Raw genomic sequence first — 24,212 nt, 5'->3', positions numbered from 1 at the left:
TTATGCTGTACCTTTTATGCTAAGCATTCAAAGGTGTCTGATAGTTCTCAGAGGCCAGTAACTTTTACTTTCCCCTTTGCCCTGTTCTCCTCTTGTCCCTCTTGCTATCTTACAGTGGAATCTATTTGGTTTGTTAGGAGAATTTGCTTTTATATTTCTGACTTAAGTTACTGACATTTTCCCCTTCAAGCGTCTGACCTGTCACAAACACCTATGTGATTTTTTTAAAGAAAACCAAAAAGATGCCGTATATCTTTTCTCTTTCTTTCTTTTCTTTTTTTAAATAAGATGGGGTTTCACCATGATGGCCAGGCTGGTCTTGAACTCCTGATTTCAGGTGATCCACCCACCTCGGCCTCGCAAAGTGCTAGGATTACAGGTGTGAGCCACCGCGCTCGGCCGCCATATATCTTATATACTTTACTCCTTAGAAATTCCATCAGGCTCTTCACTACTTACTTTTGCTTTACCTGCAAGTTTGACTTCTTAGCGTGTAATGGAAGGGGTTTAGGAGGTCTCTGTGATGGGAGAAGCTGATGTCCAGGTTGGGTAAGGGAAGACAGGGAAATTGTTTAAAAACCTGTAAAGGACCTCATAACGCATTGCCAATTAGGGGCCATTTTGCTTAGAGGCAAAAACAGCTATCCCAGGGGAATCACCAAGCTATCAGCTGAGGGTCTTTCGAAGTAGTGGAAGAATACTGTAGGAGTTGACAGACCTTGTTTAATTCTGCCATGCTGGTGGCCCTTGCTGAAATCTGTCCCTAGAAGCATTTTGTTTGGCTGGCACAGTGTTGTTTTATTTTATTTATTTTATTTTTATTTTTATTTTTTTGAGGCGGAGTTTCACTCTTGTTACCCAGGCTGGAGTGCAATGGCGCGATCTCGGCTCACCGCAACCTCCGCCTCCTGGGTTCAAGCAATTCTCCTGCCTCAGCCTCCTGAGTAACTGGGATTACAGGCACGCGCCACCATGCCCAGCTAATTTTTTGTATTTTTAGTAGAGACAGGGTTTCACCATGTTGACCAGGATGGTCTCGATCTCTCGACCTCGTGATCCGCCCGCCTCGGCCTCCCAAAGTGCTGGGATTACAGGCTTGAGCCACCGTGCCCGGCTGTTTTATTTTTAAATGTAATTAGTTGCTAACGTTTGAAAATGGGAGATATTACATAAAATCTGAATTTTCAGCTTTTCTTGAAGAATAGAAAGTTCTTGCTATTTAGGGCCTGTATTCAAGCAAGGCACTAAACTGCTGGAGATGAGTAAATAGTTGTCGTCTTTAGACAAGGTATGTATCTCCACCTTAACCACAACCCCCACTTGTCCTCTTTGTTTATTTATATAGACCAACTTTTGACTTTAAGGTAGAGATACTTTTGCAGTAAGTGATGGGAGAAGGTGAAAGTGTACATAATCTAGCTGATGTGTAAGGTTCTTCCAATTCTTATTTAAATAGCCAATAACAATGATTCTAAGACAAGATTGAAAATAACAGTGTATTTCGTATCTGGATATGTTGTCGGTAGCTCCAAACCTATATTTTTACCTGCCTGCTGGACATTTCATGTGGATATCTCCATATCTTGATTTCTTTTTTTGATTCATTATTGAATTATTTATAGATGCTTCCAACTTGTGTTCACTTACTCTTACCTGAGGCTCTTTGGACATGCTAGTCCCCTCATCTTTCTTTGCCTGATCCAAGACTACTCATCCTTTTAGACTCACTCAGCCTGGACTATCAATCATCAGGGCTGAGTTGGATATTACTCCTTTGTTTTCTTTTCGAGCCTTATCCTAGCTGTGTGAATTTTAAGTTCCTGTTTACTTGTCTATAACTACATTGGTTGCTCTTTGAGAACAGGGATAATATCTTACCCTCATTTTATTCCCCATGCATACAGTGCTTGATACCTGGTGGCCACTCAATTTGAATAACTAGGTGAGGGGATGTACAAACTAAAACTGTCACTTCTCTCCTCCACCTACCATTTAGGTTTTTCTTCTTAATGGCTTTATTACTGCATTTGACTGGTTTGAAATGTTGGAATCATCTCTGGCTTCTCTCTTTGTGTTACTGCCCACACTCAGGTAGAGCCTTTATGTTCATTTCCTTTTGACATATTCTTCTAGTCTGTTCCCTCCTCCAACTTCTCTTAAGTCTCCTTTCTCAGACTACTGTGATAATTTCTTAATTGAATTCACTGCCCCTCACCTCACCTTCTGTTTCTCAAATCTCACCAGTTATAGGATACTTCTTAACATGTCATACTCTTGTTCAGAACTGTTGATGTCTTTTCAGTTCAGCCTATGCTAAAATGCATACTTTTTATCATGGAATTGACAGCGATTGATTTCTAGTTTTATCCTGTTTTTGTGACTGGATTGTCTACCATAATCTTTTATCTTCTTTATGCTTTAGCCAGACTGGACTGCTGCTTTTGCTCAATATGGATGGAATGTCCCAGTGTATCTATTTTACTTCATCTATGAATCTAAATTCTGTCTTACCCGTTGCACAAATATATCATGCCTACTATAGACCAGGTATTGCCCTTGACACTCAGGTTAAAAAGGTTAATGACATAATCAGGAAAGACTAAATTAGAACGTGATGGGAAGTAGCAGGGCATGTCTGGAGAGACAACTGGTTTGTGGACAGTTTTTATATATGTTAAGCTAAGGAATTTGAATTTTATCTTGTGAAGTTGGAAGCCATCAATAAGGTTTCTTTTGTTTGTTTGGTTTATTTGTTTGTTTTGAGACAGAGTCTCACCAGGCTGGAGTGCAGTGGTTCGAACTTGGCTTACTATAACCCCTACCTCTCCAGCTTAAGCGATCCTCCCACCTCAGCCTCCTGAGTAGCTGAGACTATAGGCACACACTGCCACACCAGGCTAATTTTTGTATTTTTTTTGTAGAGGTGGGGTTTTGCCGTGTTGCCCAGGCTGGTCTTGACCTCCTGGGCTCAAGCCATCTGCTTGCCTCAGCTTCCCAAAGTGCTGGGATTACAGGGTGAGCCACTGTACCCAGCCAATAAGTTTTAAGTAGGGGAGTAACAGCACATTTGAATTTTAGAAAATTCACTTTGGCCATAGAATGGAAAATGGTTTGGAGAAGAATGAGACATAAAGTGAGAAGAAAAGTTAGAAGCCTAGTTTAATAGTCCAGTCAAGAGACAATATACATTTGAATTAAGGATGCATTTGAACTAGGATGGAAATGTGGATATGGATTTTATTTTAAATATATTTCCAAGGCAAAATTGACAGGACCTAGTAACTCACTGAGTGATTCGGGGAATGGTAATGGAACAGTAATAGTCTTGTTTCTGACTTGAATGCCTTTAGTCAGAATAGAGAATGTAGGAGAAGCTTTTAGGATGGAGAGAGGAATGGCATAATAAGATGATTTTTGGACATGTTGACTTAAAAGTTCTTTTGGGTTATTCAGGTGAACTTCTTCAACTGGCTATTCGTTGTTGGTGTCTGATGAAGCAGATTCAGAAATTCTAGATGTGTAATTAAAGCCATAAGTACAGATGAAGCCTGTATCTGTACTAAGACTTATACATGACTGTTTATGGCAGCTCTGTTCAGTCAAAAACTAGAAACAATCTGATGTCCATCAACAGGTGAATGAATAAGCTAATTGTGATAAAGCCCAACAGTGGAATACTACTCAGCAATATAAAGGAACAAACTGGCTGGGTGTGGTGGCTCATGGCTGTAATCCTAGCACTTTGGGAGGCCAAGGTGGGAGGACTGCTTGAGCCCAGGAATTCCAGACCAGCCTAGGCAACATAATGAAACCCTGTCTCTACGAAAAACTTAAAAAATTAGCCAGGTGTGGTGGCATGAGCCTGTAGTCCCAGCTGTTTGGGAGGCTGAGGTGGGAGCATTGCTTGAGCCTGAAGAGTTCAAGGCTACAGTGAGCTGTGATTGTGCCACTGTACTCCAGCCTGGGTGAAAAATTGAGACTCTGTTTCAAAAAAAAGAACAAACTTCATACAAATGACAACATGGCTGAATCTCAAAATACACTAAATGAAAGAAGGGAAACCAAAAGAGTATATGCTATATGAGTCTATTTGTAGAACATTCTAGAAGATGCAAACTAGTGCAGATCAGTGGTTGTTTAGGGAGAAGCTTTTTATGTTTATTTATCTTGATTGTGCTGATGGTTTCAGGGGTGTATGCATATACTGAAATTTATCAGATTGTATGATTTAAATATGTGCAGTTTATTGTCTGTCAGTTGTACCTCAATGAAGGTATTTTAAAAAGTAGATGAGACTACATGCTGAAAATGATTTGAGTAAGACTGAAAAAGGGCTGGCATAATAAGTGGGAGAGGAAAAGTAGTATATAGGGAGATAGCAGAGGAAAAAGAATGATGGATGAAAGGAGACTGAGAAGGAAGGAGTCAGGGAGAAGGAATGAAACCCTAGTGTCTGAGAAGTTGAGAGAGGAATGCTTCAAGAAAAGAGTTGTTAGCTGGGTGCGTTGGCTCACACCTGTAATCCCAGCACTTTGGGAGGCCAAGGCAGGTGGATCACCTGTGGTCAAGAGTTTGAGACCAGCCTGGCCAACATAGTGAAACGCTGTCTCTACTAAAAATACAAAAATTAGCCTGGCGTGGTGGTACACGCCTGTAATCCTAGCTACCTGGGAGGCTGAGACACAAGAATTGCTTGAACCTGGGAGGCAGAAGTTGCAGTGATCCAAGATTGCACCACTATGCTCCAGCCTGGGTGACAGAGAGAGACTCTGTTTCAGAAAGAAAAAAAAAAAAAAAAATTAGCCAGGGTTGGTGGCACATACCTTGGTGGTCATGGCTAATCAGGAGGCTGATGTGGGAGGATTGCCTGAGTCTGGGATACCAAGGCTGAGGTGAGCCGTGATTGTGCCATTGCACTGCTGCCTGGGTGACAGGGTAAAGCTCTGTCTCAAAAGAAGAAAGAAACAAAAATAAAGACGAAAGAAAAGAAATAATCATTAATCGTATCAGGCTACAGAAAAGTCAAATAAAGGGCCTGAAAAGTGTTAAGTTTGACAGCTAAGGGGTCATTGGTCATTATGTCAGAACAGTTTTATTGTGACAGTAGAAGATGGAAGAATATGGAAAAAGTAAGAATAGCAAGGGCAGCTGACCTTTTTGTTCAGATTTTTTTTTTTTTCTACAAGCTTAGAAAGGAAAGGAAAAGAGGGCTGAGGCAAAAAAGAGATTTCAAGATGGGCTAAGACATTTTTGTTTCTTATTTGGAGATGACAAAAACTTGTTAAGAGCCTTTGGGGAAGGAGCTAGTAGAGAATGCTGGTGAAGATTCAGGAACACAAAGCAGTGGGATTTGCCTTGAACTGTTTGGCAGAATACCACTTCAAGCACTTCATCCGTGTTCTCATTCATTCTCATAGGATACTATTATGGCTTCCTTTTCACGAGAGAGGAAATTAAGGGTTGGAAAGTTAAATTTGCCCATGTAATTTAGTTACAGAATCTTTATTTTTATTTTTAAAAATTATTTATTTATTTTTTTTTAATTTTTATTTATTTATTTTTTTTTTTGAGACGGAGTTTCGCTCTTGTTACCCAGGCTGGAGTGCAATGGCGCGATCTCGGCTCACTGCAACCTCCGCCTCCTGGGTTCAGGTAATTCTCCTGCCTCAGCCTCCTGAGTAGCTGGGATTATAGGCACGCACCACCATGCCCAGCTAATTTTTTGTATTTTTAGTAGAGATACAAAATTAGTAGCTAATTTTTTGTATTTTTAGATTTTCACCATGTTGACCTGGTTGGTCTCGATCTCTCGACCTCGTGATCCACCCGCCTCGGCCTCCCAAAGTGCTGGGATTACAGGCTTGAGCCACCGCGCCCGGCCTTAAAAATTATTTATTTATTTTTGCACCATGATCCCTCCCCCCCACTCTAAAATCTGTTTTTTTGTTTTTGTTTTTGTTTTTGTTTTTGTTTGTCGCCCAGGCGTGCAGTGGCGCCATTCCAGCTCACTGTAACCTCTGCCCCCCGGGTTCAAGCAATTATTTGCCTCAGCCTCCCGAGTAGTTGGGATTACAGGTGCCCACCACCATGCCTGGCTAATTTTTGTATTTTTTGTAGATACAGGGTTTCACTGTGTTAGCCAGGCTGGTCTCCGACTCCTGACCTCGTGATCCACCTACCTCGGCCTCCCAAAGTGCTGGGATTATCGGGGTGAGCCATCACGCCTGGCCTAAAATCTGTATTTTTAAACACTATGTTGACTGGGCATGGTGGCACAAGCCATTAATGCCAATACTTTGGGAGGCCAAGGCAGGAGGATCACTTGAGGCCAGGAGTTTGAGACCAGCCTAAGCCACCTAGTGAGACCCTGTCTCTACAAGGGGAAAAAAAAAAGCCAGGTATGGTGGTGCATGCCTGTAGTCCCAGCTACTCAGGAGGCTGAAGTGGGATGATTGCTTGAGCCCAGGAGTTTGAGGCTGCAGTGAGCTATGATTGGGCTACTGCACTCCAACCTGGGTTACAAAGTTAGACCTTGTCTCTTAATTAATTAATTAATAAACGCTATGCGATGCTACCTCTGGCAGGGGCAATGACAGCTTTTCTAATGAGATAGGAGGGAAAGTGATAAAGATGGTTTTATAGGTTGGGGAGTAGGGAATTCATGCTAAATCACCTCTATCATGCTAAATCACCTCTATTTTCATGATAAAATGAAAGGCATTCTTTTACAGTGTAAAGAAAGGGAAAGTAGTAAGGAATTTAGAAAGAATGAAGTTTGGGAATTGCTGCTGTGGAATGTAGAGGAGCCAACCGGTGGCTTAGAAAATTGGTGGCTCATGTCTGCAATTCCAGCACTTTGGGAGCTTGAGGTGAGAGGATCACTTGAAACCAGGAGTTCAAGACCAGCCTGGACAACATGGTGAAACACCATCTCTACCAAAAAAATAAATAAAAAATCAGCCAGGAATGGTGGTATGCCCCTGTAGTCCCAGCTACTCAGGAGACTGAGGTGGGAGGATCCGTTGAACTCAGGAGGCTGATGCTGCAGTGAGCCATGGGAAAGAAAGAAAGAGTGAGAGAGTGAGAGGGGGAGGGGAGGGAGGGAGAGAGAGGAAGGAAGGAATTGCTGAGCAGCCCTGAGTGTGGAGACCATAACTTGGAATCGGGTTGATCTGGTGGTTGTGAGATTTTTCTCCAGCAGTACTTATCTGTTCAGGTAAACAGGGAGAGAAGATAGTTGGTTGCAGGTAGCTGCAGTAGAGATTAAGAGGATAAGAATATTTCAAGTGATAGAGAGGAAGTAAGGCTATTTAAGAGAAATAATGGACTGGAAGAAAAATTAGGACTCCATGGATTCAAAGTCTTGGTGAGTTAGAAGGGTAGTGGAAGTAGATAGGGGATTATGATTAGAGAGGACAATTGTTATATTTTGGAGTTTTAAGATTCTAGAGATGGAGGCTGAGGAGAGTAGATCACCTGAGCCCAGGAGTTCAAGACCAGGCTGGCAAACATGGCTAAACCTTGCTTGTACAAAAAACGCAAAAAAAATTAGCGGAATATGGTGGTACGTGGCTGTAATCCCAGCTACTTGGGAGGCTGAGGTGGGAGAATCGCTTGAAACCCAGAGGTGGAGGTTGCACTGAGCTAAGGTCACGCCACCTCACTCGAGCCTGGGTGACAAGAGCGAAACTCTGTGTCAACAACAACAACAAAAATATTCCAGAGATGAAGCAGATGAAACCATTAGGAACTCTGAAGTTGATGTACTGGGTTGCATATGGGAATGATGATGAAGTTCACAGAGATTATGGAATATACTGTAGCAGAGAGGGAGACCATATTCTAGGAGTAGCAGGAAGATTCAGGATTAACAACTGCAAGGATGTTTTAATAAAATAATAGTAAAAGTGGCAACTATTTCTTACCTCCTCTGATGTGTTTATTACAGCTGTAGACAGAAAATGAGAAACTTTGCACTTCATTTTAGAATTTTGTCTTGTGGTAAAGTTTTTACCCTAACATTTTGTCATGAAGATTTTTCAGTACACAGAAAAGTTGAAAGAATGGTACAGTAAATACCCATATACTCATCACCCAGATTTTATAATTAATCTTTTATTATATTTTATTATGTTTGTTTTATGGCATGCCTATCCATCCCTTCATCCATGAATCCATCTTATTTATTTTTTTTGAGATGGAGTCTCCCTCTATCGCCCAGACTGGAGGGCAGTGGCGTGATCTTGGCTCCCTGCAACCTCTGCCTCCTGGGTTCAAGCAATTCTCCTACCTCAGCCTACCAAGTAGCTGGGATTACAGGGGTGCATCACCATGCCCAGCTGATTTTTGTATTTTTAGTAGAGATGGGGTTTCACCACGTTGGCTAGTCTGGTCTCGAACTCCTGACCTCAAGTGATCTACCCATCTTGGCCTGCCAAAGTGCTGGGATTACAGATATGAGCCTCTGTGCCCAGCCCCGTCTTATGTTTTGATGTATGTCAGAGTTCCAAACATTGTTCTACCTTACCCTAAACAAGCAACCTGCACCTTCCAGGCTCAAGTGATCCTCCCACCTTAGCCTCTCAAGAAGTGGGACTGATTACAGGCATGTGCCACCATGCCCAGCTGATTTTCTTTTTTGGTAGAAACAAGGTTTCACCATATTGCCCAGGCTGGTCTCAAACTCCTAAGCTCAAGGAATCCACTTGCCTCAGCATCCGAAAGTGCTGGGATTACAGTGTGAGCCACTGTGCCTGACCCACAAATGTTAATTGTACCATTTGATGCGTTTTGACAAATGCATACAATTAAGTCTCTACCAAAATATAGAATGTTAACATCATTCCTGAAATTTTCCTCACCTGCCTTCTCAGTCAACTTCTGCTCCCACATTCCAGAGGCGACCATTGATCTTTTATCATCCCAACATAGATTAATCTTATCTGTTCCAGAATATCATATTAATAGACTTACACTGTATATATATATATTTTTTTTTTTTTTTTTTTTTTTTTTTTTTGAGACGGAGTTTCGCTCTTGTTACCCAGGCTGGAGTGCAATGACGCGATCTCGGCTCACCTCAACCTCTGCCTCCTGGGTTCAGGCAATTCTCCTGCCTCAGCCTCCAGAGTAGCCGGGATTACAGGCACGCGCCACCATGCCCAGCTAATTTTTTGCACCTTTAGTAGAGACGGGGTTTCACCATGTTGACCAGGATGGTCTCGATCTCTTGACCTCGTGATCCACCAGCCTCGGCCTCCCAAAGTGCTGGGATTACAGGCTTGAGCCACCGTGCCCGGCCACACTGTATATATTTTTGTTAAGGCTTTTGAGGTTGTGGTTATCAACATAACTTTTTTCCATTATATGAATATATATCACAGTTTGTTTATCTACTGGCTCATAGGATAGGTATCTGTTTAGTTTGAAAAGCAGCTGCCACACCTTTTCCCACGGTGGTTGTACCACTTTACATCCTGCCATCAATGTATAAGAGTTCCAGTTGCTCCAAATTCTTGCAACATTTGGTGTTAATAGTCTTTAATTCTAGTCATTGTGGTAAGTGTGTTGTGGTATTTCATTGTGGTTTTAATTTACATTATCCTAATGACTAACGATACCACTTTTTTGTGTTCTTTTTAAAAATTTTTTTATAGCCTACATGATAGAAATAACTTTTTGTGTTCTTATGGGCTGCTTGTATATCTTCCTTTAGGCTGTGTCTGCTCAATTTTTTTTGCCTATTAAAAAACCGAAAGCCAAGTGCAGTGGTATCTGCCTACAGTCCCAGTTACTTGGGAAGCTGAAGCAGGAGGACCACTTGAATTCAGGAGTTTGAGGGTATTATACCCTATGATCATGCCTGTAAATAGTCAGGGCACTGTAGCCTGAGCCATATAGCAAGACTACCTTTTTTTAAAAAAAGGTGTTTTTCTTTTTAGTATTGAATGATGAGTTCGTTTGTCAGATATGAATATTTTCTTATAGCCTGTGGCTTGCCTATTTGTTTCCCTAATGAATTTTTTGACAAGCAGAAGTTTTTGTTTGTTTGTTTTTGGGACATAGTCTCACTCTGTTGCCCAGGCTGGAGTGCAGTGGCGCGATCACAGCTCACTGCAACCTCTGCCTCCAAGGTTCAAGTGATTTTTCTGCCTCAACCTCCAGAGTAGCTGAGATTACAGGTACCCACCACCGCCCAGCTAATTTTTGTATTTTTAGTAGAGATGAGGTTTCGCCATGTTGGCCAGTATGGTCTCAATCTCTTGACCTTGTGATCCACCCGCCTCGGCCTCCCAAAGTGCTGAGATTATAGGCGTGAGCCACTGCGCCAGGCCTGGATTCCCAGGTTTCTGACTGAGGGGTCTGAGTGGCGATGGTGATGAAAGGGGGAATACTGGGAGAGTATCAGGTTTGGAGGGGAACGAAGAAGCCATCAGTATTCTGGAGAAGAGGATGTGAGAGAGGGATTTACTCTTTGGTGGATATCCAAGTATGGAAGGCCTGTTTGATGGACTGTCCTTGATAATCACAGGCAGGTATAGCCTGAAGGCTCTGAGGATGACTCTAAAGTACATTTCAAACACCACCTCCTCCACAAAGCTTTCTACTACAACTCTGTCCCCTAAGTAGAGTAAATCTTTTCATACCCATAGTACATACACCTTAATTTTAGCACTTAATGACATTCTGCCTTTTAAAGTCTGTTTGCACCTGTGTTTTTTCCCCTCTTTTAGATTGGCAGTTCCTTCAAGGGAAGAACAGATTACTGCTTAGCTTTGTATTCCTTGTAGTACTTAGCATATTTCTCTTGTATAGCAGGTGCTCTATATATAGTTGTTGAGTTGTGTATGGTTCTGTCTGTCCCCTCAAGAATACACTACTAATGAGTTAGGTAGGTTTTACTTGAGATCTTCACCAGTTAAAAGGCATGTTGAGTATTTTATTTTAGCAAATAGGGAAGCAAATACTATGTTTTCAAAATAGTTAATGTAAAATGGCTAGTTTTTTTAAAAAGTGTGATGCTTCAAGGGGAGCTTTTTTCATTGTATTAGTCTAGGACCTCTTAGAAGCAGATGCTAAAATGGGATTAAGCATATAAGAAATTTGTTACATGAAATGTTTGTGAGGGGGAAAAAGGAAGCAGACAGGGAGAGTCGTCAGACTGTGATGTAAGTCTGACTCCAAGTTAAAAGAGAGGTAAGGAGGAAGGAAGGAACTCGGGTGAAAGTGTCTTAGACTGCAGTGCAGTACTAAGGAAACTTTGCAAGGCCTCAGGAAGTTTTTGAGTTTCAGTTGCCTATCACAAGAATAATGTGTCTCCCAGGAATAGGACTGCCTGGTGTGCCTGCTGAGCTCTGTCAGTGACTGGGAGGAGCTAAGTGAGAAGCGCAGCCTGGGTACAAACACAGTGATGGATTTGAGTGCAGCTACTGCAGCACTCAGTCTATTATGCTTCCTGTAGTTAGAGAGCTGAGAGGCTTATTCTCGTGGCCAATCAGGGTCATCTCTGGCTATGAATTGCCTGATTCGGGATAAATTATAGTTTTTCCCCATTTCAGGTGGGTAATTGGTTCCAAGAAAAGCCCCTGTGCTTAAAAAAAAAAAAAGTCGGGGGGCGGGTGTCTCAAGGTGAATTTTTTTTTTTTGAGACAAAGTCTCGCTCTGTTGGCCAAGCTGGAGTACAATGGCGCAGTCTTGGCCCCCTGCAACCTCTGCCTCCTGGGTTCAAGCGATTCTCCTGTGTCAGCCTCCTGAGTAGCTGGGACTATAGGCATGTGCCACCACGGCCAGCTAATTTTTTGTATTTTTTAATAGAGACAGGGTTTCACTGTTAGCCAGGGTCTTGATTTCCTGACCTCGTAATCTGTCCCCTCTTGGCCTCCTAAAGGGCTTGGATTACAGGCATGAGCGCCGCACCTGGCCCAAGGTGAATTCTTAAAAGTCAGAACTTAATTTTCATTGAAATTAATGGTACATAATTTACTTCGGTAGGTAATCATATAAACTTTGCATTCATATTCAGTGTTTATGTAATTAAATCTTTAATATGCAAAACCACAAGCAGAACAGTAAGACAAAAGAAAACAATTCAAGTAATATTCCAATTTATTACTCTATGTGAACTAGTGAACCAGGAAAACTTGAGGCAAACCAACAGGAAGTTTCTGAATAGTCCAACCATGTGGCCACAAAGATGACTCCTTGTTGGCTTTTCTTGCTAGTCTGGGCTACCTCACAGGCAGATAGGTGCAAAACAGTGAATGCAATTCCTCAGAAAGTCAAATTCTGGTAACTTCCTATTGGAGTTGGGAGTGGAGATACACATGGGAAAAAAATAAGTAATTTAAAGATTGGGTTTTATGTACCCTGAATCACTCAGACGTTACTTTTAAAAAATTTTGTTTTGAACTGTAACAGGAAGATGATTTGAGAAAAGAGTCTTTAATGCTACTTTCATGCTGATTTTTTTTTTTTTTTTTTTGAGACAGGGTCTCACTCTGTTACCCAGGCTGGAGTGCAGCAGCACAATCTTGGCTCACTGCAGCCTCTGCCCCCTAGGCTCAAGTGAACCTCTCACATCAGCCTCCCAGGTAGCTGGGACCACAGGCATGCACTACCATACCTGGCTAAGTTTTTGGTATTTTTTGTTAGAGACAGGGTTTCACCATGTTGTCCAGGCTGATCTCAAACTCTTGGGCTTAGGAGAGTCACCTGCCTGGGCCTCCCAAACTGCTAGGATTACAGGCGTGAGCCATCATGCCTAGCCTGATTTTTACCTTTTTTTTTTTTTTTTTTTTGAGACAGAGTCTTGCTCATACCCATATATGTAAAAATATCTATCACATGCACCTTCACCATTAGCCTCAACAGACCAAGAAGTCATTATCTCAAATTGATGTTGAATGACAATCCATATATACTCTTAAACTCTCACTAGCCCAGGCTGGAGTGCAATAATGCGCTCTTGGCTCACTGCAACCTCCGCCCCCAAGGTTCTAGTGATTCTCCTACCTCAGCCTCCATGCCTGGCTAATTTTTTATATTTTTAATAGAGATGGGGTTTTGCCATGTTGGCCAGGCTGGTCTCGAACTCCTGACCTCAGGTGATCCACCAACCTTGGCCTTCCAAAGTGTTAGGATTACAGGCATGAGCCACTGCATCCAGCCATTGGTTTGAATTTATTTACCAAATTAGTTGAGCACTTATTTGTATGGCAAGCATGGATATAAAATTTGAAAAGAAAACATAGTTGTTGCTTTTATGAAACTGATATGTGGTGATTTTAAAAAGTCTGTAATCTGTCCATATGAGTTAAGCAGCCCAACTGTAAATACAGTCAATCCTAGTATATAGACCGTAGTCTGGCAGCTAGCCTTGGTGGCTCATGGCTGTAATCACGGCACTTAAGGAAGCTACAGCAGCTCGAGACCAGGAGTTTGAGATAGCCTGGGTAACATGGTGTGAGACCCCATGTCTATTTAAAAAAAAAAAAAAAAAAAAAAAAAAAAGTAGTTCAGGATTTAAAAAAAACAAGTCTTGACAGAACACAAGTTGTTTTTAATTGATACAAACTCTTTGTAGTAAGCTAACTTAAATTTCAGTTATTTTTTTTCTCATTTTAAGTTGTTTATTGTAAGATAATTTACAAATATCTTGCTGTCTTCAGTAATTCAAACAATGGAGGAACAGAATCTTCAGACAAAGACAGCAGTAAGCTAAAAACAAAATCAGCTGGCTGAATTTTCCTTCTTTACCTCTTGTCTGAGGAAAGAACTTGATTTTCCTTAATCCAGAGCTGTAGCACCAGAGATGGTTTCAATCAACTCTTTTGTGATGACAGCCTGGTGGATACGGTTGAATGTCAATGTCAATTTGTCAGTCATCTCGAAGCATTCTTGCTGGCATTGTCCATAGCTGTCATCCTGGCACTCTGCTCACTACTGGTGGACTCCTTCAGAGAATAGTAGATGATGTTGGCCAGATTGTATTCTTGATAATTTTGCAACACATCAGCATCAGTATCATTGTAGATACTCATGCTCTCAGCACTTAAAATGGTATTAAGGGAAAAGATGGGCCTTTCTTCTGTTTTGTAGGAGATGACAGACCTGAATCAATTAAGATGATGGAGACTTCATCAAATTCATATCCAGAATTTAGTAATTCAAGGGCAATGACTGACGCCATCTCCAAAAGTAGGAAGCTTTCTTCCCATTTCTTTGAATGCCGCTAGAAACTGGTCAGAATGAGTCCTATATGCCTCTGATTTTGTCACCAATTCCAACAAGCATAACTTCTTTCCCAGTTGCAGTTAGTGTAGCAACCTCACTTTTCATCTATTTAGCAATGGAGGAATGAACAGCATCACACAGTCCTCGATCTGAGGACACAGCAATAAGGAGGTGTTTTTTCTTGTCTTCAGGCACCTTGATAACAGCTTTTTCATACAGAGCCAAAGATCCCAATCCATATATTCGAGCTGGTTTCAGCTCTCTCTCTCTCTCAGCTCGGGCATATTTTGCTGCTGCTACCATTTTCATAGACTTGGTAATTTTCTGGATGTTTTTGATGGACTTTAGTTGTTCGGCAATATCTTTCAAAGTTGCCATATTTCGAACTTGAATCCACTGTGGCTGCAAGGCCCAGGCCGGCAGCCCAGAGATGTCTGCGAGAGAGAACATGGTAGCCGTAGCCCTGCTGAAGGTCAGTCCTCAGTTATTTATTTATTTATTTTTTTGAGACGGAGTTTCGCTCTTGTTACCCAGGCTGGAGTGCAATAGCGCGATCTCGGCTCACCGCAACCTCCGCCTCCTGGGTTCAGGCAATTCTCCTGCCTCAGCCTCCTGAGTAGCTGGGATTACAGGCACGCGCCACCATACCCAGCTAATTTTTTGTATTTTTAGTAGAGACGGGGTTTCACCATGTTGACCAGGATGGTCTCGATCTCTCGACCTCGTGATCCGCCCGCCTCGGCCTCCCAAAGTGCTGGGATTACAGGCTTGAGCCACCGCGCCCGGCCAGTTTTTTTTTTTTTTTTTTTGAGACAAAGTCTTGCTCTTTCGCCAGTCTGAAGTACAGTGGCACGATCTCGGCTCACTGCAACCTCTGTCTCCCAGATTCAAGCGATTCTCCCTCTTGAGTAGCTGGGGACTACAGGCATGTGCCACCATGCCCAGCTAATTTTTTTTTTTTTTGTATTTTAGTAGAGATAGGGTTTCATCATGACCAGGATGGTCTCGATCTCCTGACCTCATGATCCACCTGCCTCAGCCTCCCAGAGTGCTGGGATTACAGGCGTGAGCCACTGTGCCTGGCCGGTTACTCTTTTTAAATTCCTGAAACAATTATTTTCTATGTATGGCTCAGTAATTTGTAATGGAATGCACTTAGTGATAATTCACAGGTGTTTTGCTTAAGAGCTTTGGTAGGGCCGATTTCTGTAGAACATATAATAACTTTTTCTTTGACTTTTTTTATTGTGGTAAAATATATTTATATAACATTAAATTTGCCATTTTAACCACTTTAAATTTGTAATTGAATGCCATTAATAACATTCACAATGTTGTGCAACCATTACTACCATCTGTTCTCTCCCAGTCCCCAGTAACTTCTAATCTACTTTCTGTCTCCATCAGTTTACCTATTCTAGATATTTCATGTGAGTGGAATAATAAAATATTTGTATTTTTGTGTCTGACTACTTTGATTTAGCATAATATTTTCAGGGTTCATCTGTCTTGCAGTATGTACCAGAATTTCATTCCTTTTTAACACTCAGTAATTTTGTATTTATTCAGGTGGACACTTGCACTTTTTGGCTAAACTGGATACTGCAGTGAACATTGGCGTACAATTACCCTATTTGCAGTTCTTTTGGGTATGTTCCCTGAAATGAAATTGCTGGATTGTTTGGTAATTAGCTGTGGTTAGCTTCTTGAGGAACTGCCATATTTTTCACAGAAGCTGCAATAGTTTACATTCCTACCAGCAATGTAAAAAGGTCAGTTTCTCTACCTCCTTGCCCATGCTTGCTATTTTCTTTCTTTCTTTTTTTTTTTTTATCCCATCCTAGTTGGTTTGCTTAAAGTTTATCTTTTTAGTTTCTTGATAATGTCCTCTGATTAACAAAAGTTTTTAATTTTGATGAAGTCAGATTTATCTTTTTTTTTTCTTTCATTGTCTTATGCTTTTTGTGTCTGATCTTGAGTGCAAAATCCAAGGTCATGAGGATTTGCCCTTGTTTTTTTCTAAGAGGTTTATGGTTTTAGCTTTTAAATTTAGGTCATTGATACGTTTTCAGTTAATTTTTGTATTTGGTATGAGTTTGGAGTCCAGCGTCATTCTTTTGCATGTGGAAATCCAGTTGTCCCAGCACCATGTGTTGAGCAGACCTTTATTTCTCCATTGAATGGACTTGGCACGGTTATAAAAAATCAATTGGCCATAGATGTATTAGATTATTTTGGTACTCTCAGTTTTATGCTGTTAATCTATATATATGTCTATCCGTTTTTCAGTAGCATACTATTTTGATTACTATAGCATTGTAGTAAGTTTTGAAATCAGAAAGTATGTGTTCCAACTTTTTTTTTCTTGATTGTTTTGGTTTTCCATGTTCCCTTGAAGCTCTGTGAATTTGAGGGTTAGCATTTCCGTTTCTGCAAAAAAAGGATTTTGAAATTTTGATAGGGATTGTGTTGAATTTGTACATTGCTTTAGGTAGTATTGACATCTTAACAATATTAAGTCTTCCTACCCAAGAATTCAGGATGGCTTTTATTTTGGTTATTTTAAATTTTCTTCAGCGTTTTGTAGTTTTCAGGCTAAAACTAAACCTCCTTGGTTAAATCTCTTTCTAGATATTCTTTTAGATGTTACTGTTCTTTTAGATGTTAAATGGAATTGCAATCCTAATTTCTTTTTCAGATTATTCATTGCAGATGCATAGAAACATAACTACTTAAATTTTATTTTAAGTTATTCTATTTTTTTTTTTTTTTTTTTTTTGAGATAGGGTCTCTCTCTCTGTCACCCAGGCCGGAGTGCAGTGGTACAGTCTAGGCTCAGTGCAACTTCTCGACTTTCTATGGGATGCCGCTGGGCTATGCCAATGCTACCCAGCGTGGTCTCGATGGGATTACAGATGTGCGTCACCACACCCGGCTAACTTTTGTGGTTTACTTAGTAGAGATGAAGTTTCACCATGTTGCCCTGCCTGATTTCAAACTCCCGGCCTCAAGTGATCTGCCCACCCGGGCCTCCCAGAGTGCTGGAATTACAGGTGTGAGCTACCGCACCTGACCTCTTTGGAATTTTTCTATATAGAGAATTATGTTATTAGCAAATCAAAATAATGTTTCAATTTGGATGCCTTTTCTTTCTCTTGTCTAATTGTTCTGCCTAGAACTATTATTTATTTATTTATTTATTGAGATGGAGTCTCTCTCTTTCGTCCATGCTGGAGTACAGTGGCATGATCTTCCCTTACTATTACCTCTGCTCCTCCCTTCCCCCCTGCCCTCGTTGGTTCAAGTGAGTCTCCTGCCTCAGCCTCCCGAGTAGCTGGGATTATAGGCACCTGCCACCGTGCATGGCTAATTTTTGTATTTTTAGTAGAGAAGAGGTTTCACAGGCTGTTCCGGAACTCCTGACCTTGTGATCCTCCCACCTCAGCCTCCCAAAGTATTAGGATTATAGGCCTGAGCCACCACTCCCAGGCGAACTTTATTATTAAAACTGGTTTTCTTCTGGCCAGTACAGTGTTGAATGGAGATGGTGATAGTGAGTATCCTTATTTTGTTCCTGATCTTAGGGAGAAAGTTTTCAGTCTTTCACCACTGAGCATGTTAGATAAGGGTTTTTCATAGATGGCCCTTTATCATTTTGAGGAAATTATCTTGTATTCCTAGTTTTCTAAGTATTTTTATCATGAAAGGGTGTTTGATTTTTTTCAGATGCCTCTTCTGAGTTAATTGAGGTCATGTCTCACCCCCTTCATTTTATTAATGTATATTTACATTGATTGGTTTATTTAATTTTAGTTTTTTTTTTTTTTTAAAAGAAGGAGCTCACTCTGTCACCAGACTAGAGTGCAGTGGCGTGATCTTGGTTCACTGCAACCTCCAACTCCCTGGTTCAAGTGATTCTCCTGCCTCAGCCTCTCGAGTAGCTGGGATTACAGGCATGTGCTACCGTGCTCGGCTAATTGTATTTTTAGTAGAGATGGAGTTTCACCACGTTTGCCAGGGTGGTCTCGATCTCCTGACCTCCTGATCCTCCTGCCTCAGCCTCCCAAAGTGCTGGGATTACAGGCGTGAGCCACCATGCCTGGCCAATTGGTTTATTTTTTTAAGACACTCAATCACCTTTGTGGTCTTAGGATAAACCCCACTTGGTCAAGGTGTATAATCCTTTTAATGTACAATTGGATTTAGTTTGCTAATATATATTTGCTAATATTAGTTTGCTGCAAAACCATTAAGAATATGTGCATGGTTAGCCGGGCACGGTGGCTCACGCCTGTAATCCCAGCACTTTGGGAGGCCGGGACAGGTGGATCACGAGGTCAAGAGATCGAGACCATCCTGGTCAACATGGTGAAACCCCGTCTCTACTAAAAATACAAAAAATTAGCTGGGCATGGTGGCACGTGCCTGTAATCCCAGCTACTCAGGAGGCTGAGGCAGGAGAATTGCCTGAACCCAGGAGGCAGAGGTTGCGGTGAGCCGAGATCATGCCATTGCACTCCAGCCTGGGTAACAAGAGTGAAACTCTGTCTCAAAAAAAAAAGAATATGTGCATGGTTATCAGCTATTGACTATTAACTGTTGGTCATTTGAGCATATATATATAAAATAATAATAATAATTTATTATTATTATTTTTTGAGACAGTTTTGCTCTTGTTGTCCAGGCTCCAGTGCAATGACACGATTTCAGCTCACTGCAGCCTCAGCCTCCTGGGTTCAATCGAGTCTCCTGTCTCAGCCTCCTGAGTAACTTGGATTATAGGCACCTGCCACCATGCATGGCTATTTTTTATATTTTTAGTAGAGACAGGTTTTCACCATGTTGGCCAGGTTGATCTCAAACTCTTGACCTCAGGTGATCTGCCCACCTCAGCCTCCCAAAGTGTTGGTATTAGAGGCATGAGCCACCACACGGGGTCCAAATGCATATAAATTAAAAGTGAAAAATCTCCTTTCTCTTCCTGAATTGCACCAGTCTTTCTTTCCCAGAATCTATATAGCCTAATCTTTTGGACTTCAGAATCCTTGTTGTTTCCCCTCAATAATGAAACTTTCTCCCCTTTTTAAAAGAGAAGTGGATTTTTTTTTTTTTTAAGATAGAGTCTTGCTCTGTTGTCCAGGCTGGAGTGCAGTGGTGTGATCACAGCTCACTACAACCTCCACCTCCTGGGCTTTAGTGATCCTCCCACCTAAGCTTAGTCTAGCCAAGCAGCTGGGACTACAAACGTGTGCCACCATACCCACCTAATTTATTTTCCCTTTGGTAAAGATGAACTCTCATTATGTTGCTCAGGCTGGTCTTGAACTCATAGGCTCAAGCAATCCTCCTGTCTTAGCCTCCCAAAGTGCTGGGGTTTACAGGTATGAGCTACCACACCTGGCCAAAGTGGTAATTTTTAATTAAAAAATGGATCATAGGCCGGGCGCGGTGGCTCAAGCCTGTAATCCCAGCACTTTGGGAGGCCGAGGCGGGTGGATCACGAGGTCGAGAGATCGAGACCAACTTGGTCAACATGGTGAAACCCCGTCTCTACTAAAAATACAAAAAATTAGCTGGGCATGGTGGCGCGTGCCTATAATCCCAGCTACTCAGGAGGCTGAGGCAGGAGAATTGCCTGAACCCAGGAGGCGGAGGTTGCGGTGAGCCGAGATCGCGCCATTGCACTCCAGCCTGGGTAACAAGAGCGAAACTCCGTCTCAAAAAAAAAAAAAAAAAAAAATGGATCATAAATGAAACTCAATACATAGGCAGGTCATAAAAAATGATTTTTTGTTTTGCACAAACAAAAATGATTTTTTGTTTTGCACAAACACTGAGTAGAAGTAAGCTGCTTCCTCACCTTTACCTGGTGGTACCTGGAGTACATTTTGGAAGTCCTCAACATTGAAATCCTTTGTTCCTGGCCGGGCGCGGTGGCTCACGCGTGTAATCCCAGCACTTTGGGCAGCCGAGGTGGGTGATTACGAGGTCAGGAGTTCAAGACCAGCCTGATCAACATGGGGAAACCTCGTCTCTATTTAAAAAAAAAAAAAGAAAACCTTTGTTCCCTATGTACTGCTGGTAATTAAAGGCAAGAAATTATTGTGAAATTTGTCAAACATTTAATGAAGGAGACAACGCTAGTTTGTTTGTTTTTTTTTTTTTAAAAGTATATTTTAAACATTTCCTTATATTCCTTATATAAATGTTGCTTTGTCAGAAATTTCAACATTTGGAACAAAATTTGATAGTTTCTAAATAAATGTAATTCAAACCAGGCTTAGTTAGGATGGGTGCCCAGAATGCTGTCAGGATACATATAATATTGTATATAAAGTTTATTTCTATATCGTCGAGTTGTTCAACAGTTGATTTAGGCATAATAATGAAACTGCTTTTGCGGTTTGATATAGTTCAGATATTTGACCCCTCCAAATTTTATGTCAAAATTTGTTCCCCTCTAATCTTGCGTCCCAGTGTTAGACAGGGGGTCCTGGTGGGAGGTGTTGGGGGTCATGGCACAGATCCTTCATGAATGGGTTGGTGCCATCCTTGTCTCAGAGGTAATGCGTGAGTTCCTGCCCTATTAGTTCATGCAAGAATTGGTTGCTTAAAAGAATTTGGCACACTTTCCCTCTCTCTTGCCTTGTGACATACTTGCTCCCCCTTTGCCTCTGCCATGATTGGAAATCTCCTGAGGTCCTTGCCAGAAGCAGATGCTAGTGGCACGCTTCTTGTACAGCCTGCAGAACTGTGACCCAAGTAAAACTCTACTTCATAAATTACCCAGCCTCACGTATTTCTTCATAGCAATGCAAACGGACTAAAAGATAGTTAAACACATGTTTCTTTGTGTGAGTTTTTTTCATGTCTCCTTACTATATTTTATGCTTTTTTTTTTTTTTTGAGACGGAGTTTCGCCCTTGCTACCCAAGCTGGAGTGCAATGGCGCGATCTCGGCTCACTGCAACCTCCGCCTCCTGGGTTCAGGCAATTCTCCTGCCTCAGCCTCCTGAGTAGCTGGGATTACAGGCACGTGCCACCATGCCCAGCTAATTTTTTGCACTTTTAGTAGAGACGGGGTTTCACCATGTTGACCAGGATGGTCTCGATCTCGTGATCCACCCGCCTCGGCCTCCCAAAGTGCTGGGATTACAGGCTTGAGCCACCGTGCCTGGCGCTATTTTATTCTATTTTTTGAGACAGGGTCCTGCTTTGTCGCCTAAGATGGAGTGCAGTGGTATGACCTCAGCTCCCTGCAACCTCTGTCTCCTGGGCTCAAGTGATCCTACCTCCTCAGCTTATCAAGTTGCTAGGACTAAGGGTGTGTACCACCACACCCAGCTATTTTTTTTAAAATTTTTTGTAGGACAGGGTCTCATTATGTTGCTTAGCTGGACTTGAACTCCTGGTCCCAAGCAGTCTTCCTGTCGTGGCCTCCCAAACCGTTTAGATCACAAGTTTGAGCCACTACTCCTGGCCTGCTCTCTGTTTCTATATGTTAAACTTTTTGGAGATTTCTACAGATAAGTGATATCATCCAGTATTTTCCTTCAGTGTCTGGCTTATTTTACTGAGTATAATGTTCTTCTCTAGTTTCGGCCACGTAGTTGCAAATGGCAGTATCTCGTTTTTTTAAGGCTGAATAATATTCCATTGTGTGTATCTGTGCGTGTATCACAATTTATTCATCCGTCAATTGACGCATTGTTTCCATAACTTGGCTATTGTGAATAATACTGCAGTGAACACAGGAGCACAGATATCTACCAGGTGCTGATTCCATTTCCTTTGAGTACATACCCAGCTAGGTCATATGGTAGTTCTCCCTTTAATTTTTTGAGGAACCTCTATTACTGTTTTTCATAATGGCTGTACCAATTTATATTCCCATTGACAGTCTACAAGGGTTTCCTTTTCTCCACACCTTCATCAACACTTGTTATCTCTCATCTTTTTGGTAACAGTGTGAGATGGTATCTCATTGTGGTTTCGTTTTGCATTTTTCTGATGATTAATGATGTTGAGTACCTTTTCATTTACCTGTTGGTCATTAGTATGTCCTCTTTAGAAAAAAACAGTCTTGGCAGGACACCGTGGCTCACACATGTAATCCAGCGCTTTGGGAGGCTGAGGCAGGCAGATCGCTTGAGGTCAGGAGTTCAAGATCAGCCTGGCCAACATGGGGAAACCCCGTCTCTACTAAAAATAAAAAAAATTAGCCAGGTGTGGTAGCGCATGCCTGTAGTCCCAGCTACTTGGGATGCTGCAACAGGAGAATCGCTTGAACCTGGGAGTCGAACGTTGCAGTGAGCTGAGATCATGTCATTGCACTCTAGACTGGGCAACAGAGCAAGACTCCATCTCAAAAAAAAAAAAAAGAAAAGGAAAAGGAAAAAACAGTCTTTGGGTCTTTTGTCCATTTTCTTATTGGGTTATTATTTTTTTTGTGTGTGGTTGTTGTTTTGTGATTGAGTTATGTGTATTCTTTTTTTTTTTTTTTTTGAGACGGAGTTTCGCTCTTGTTGCCCAGGCTGGAGTGCAATGGCGCAATCTTGGCTCACCGCAACCTCCGCCTCCTGGGTTCAGGCAATTCTCCTGCCTCAGCCTCCTTAGTAGCTGGGATTACAGGCATGCGCCACCATGCCCAGCTAATTTTTTGTATTTTTTAATAGAGACGGGGTTTCACCATGTTGACCAGGGTGGTCTCGATCTCTTGACCTCGTGATCCACCCGCCTCAGCCTCCCAAAGTGCTGGGATTACAGGCTTGAGCCACCGTGCCTGGCGATGAGTTATGTGTATTCTTTATATATTTTGGATATTAACCTCTTAACAGATACATGGTTTGTAAGGCCAATTGTGGTAGCTCACACTTAATCCCAGCACTTTAGGAGGCCAAGGCAGGCAGATCACCTGAGGTCAGGAATTTGAGGCCAGCCTGGCCAACATGGTGAAACCCCTTCTCTACTAAAAACTAGCAGGGCCTGTAATCCCAGCTACTCCATAGGCTGAGGCAGGAGCATTCTTTTAACCTGGCTTGGAGGTTGCAGTGAGCTGAGATCACACCACTGCACTCCAGCCTGGGCAACAGAGTGAGACTCCATGTTAAAAAAAAAAAAAGATACATGATTTCTAAACATTTTCTCCCAATGCGTAGGTTGCCTTTTCATTGTGTTGTTTCTTTGCTGTGCAGAAGCTTTTTAGTTTGATGTAGTCCAAGTTGTTTATTTTTGATTTTGTTGCCTGAGCTTTTGTATGCTATCCAAAAAATCATTGTCAAGGCCAACATCAAGGAGCTAATATTAACCTATACAATTCAGTAGTTTTTAGTATATTTACAGAGCTGTGTAAGCATTGCACAATCAATTATAAATCATTTTCATCACCTCAAAAAGAACTCCATACCCTTTAGCTGTCATCCTCCAAACCTCCAGCCCCAGGTAACTATTAATCTATTTTCAGTCTTTATGGATTTGTCTGTTCTGGGCATTTCATATAAATGGAATAATAGTATGTCGTCTTTCATGACTGGCTTTTTTCACTTAGTAAAATGTTTAAGATTCCTCTGTATTTTAGCATGTATGAGTACCTCATTTTGTTTTATGGCTAAATAGTATTGTGTTGCATTGACATGTACTACATTTTGTTTATGCATTCATCGATAGATGAACATTTGGGTTGTTTCTACCTATTGGCTATTAAGAATAGCTGGATAAGGCCGAGTGCAATGGCTCAGGCCTGTAATCCCAGCATTTAGGGAGGCCAAGGCAGGTGGATCACAAGGTCAGGAGTTTGAGACCAGCCTGGACAATATGGTGAAATCCCATCTCTACTAAAAATACAAAAATTAGCTGGGTGTGGTGGCACATGCCTATAGTCCTGGCTACTTGGGAGGCTGAGGCAGGAGAATTGCTTGAACCCAGGAGGCAGAGGTTATGGTGAGCTGAAATCGTGCCATTGCACTCCAGCCTAGGCAATA

The 24,212-nt window shown here is 41.7% G+C and overlaps 1 protein-coding gene and 1 pseudogene across 4 annotated transcripts in view; one reads left to right on the top strand and one right to left on the bottom strand.

Moving 5' to 3' along the window:
- SOS1 (SOS Ras/Rac guanine nucleotide exchange factor 1) overlaps window positions 1-24,212 on the top strand; it is a 134,094-nt gene that overhangs the window by 1,604 nt on the left and 108,278 nt on the right. The window lies entirely within an intron of this gene.
- LOC101044825 (ATP synthase F(1) complex subunit gamma, mitochondrial-like) lies at window positions 13,603-14,710 on the bottom strand (annotated as a pseudogene).

This window comes from Saimiri boliviensis, chromosome 1 (assembly GCF_048565385.1).
Source record: "Saimiri boliviensis isolate mSaiBol1 chromosome 1, mSaiBol1.pri, whole genome shotgun sequence".
NCBI lineage: Eukaryota > Metazoa > Chordata > Mammalia > Primates > Cebidae > Saimiri > Saimiri boliviensis.
This window is presented reverse-complemented; position numbering and strand designations above follow the sequence as displayed.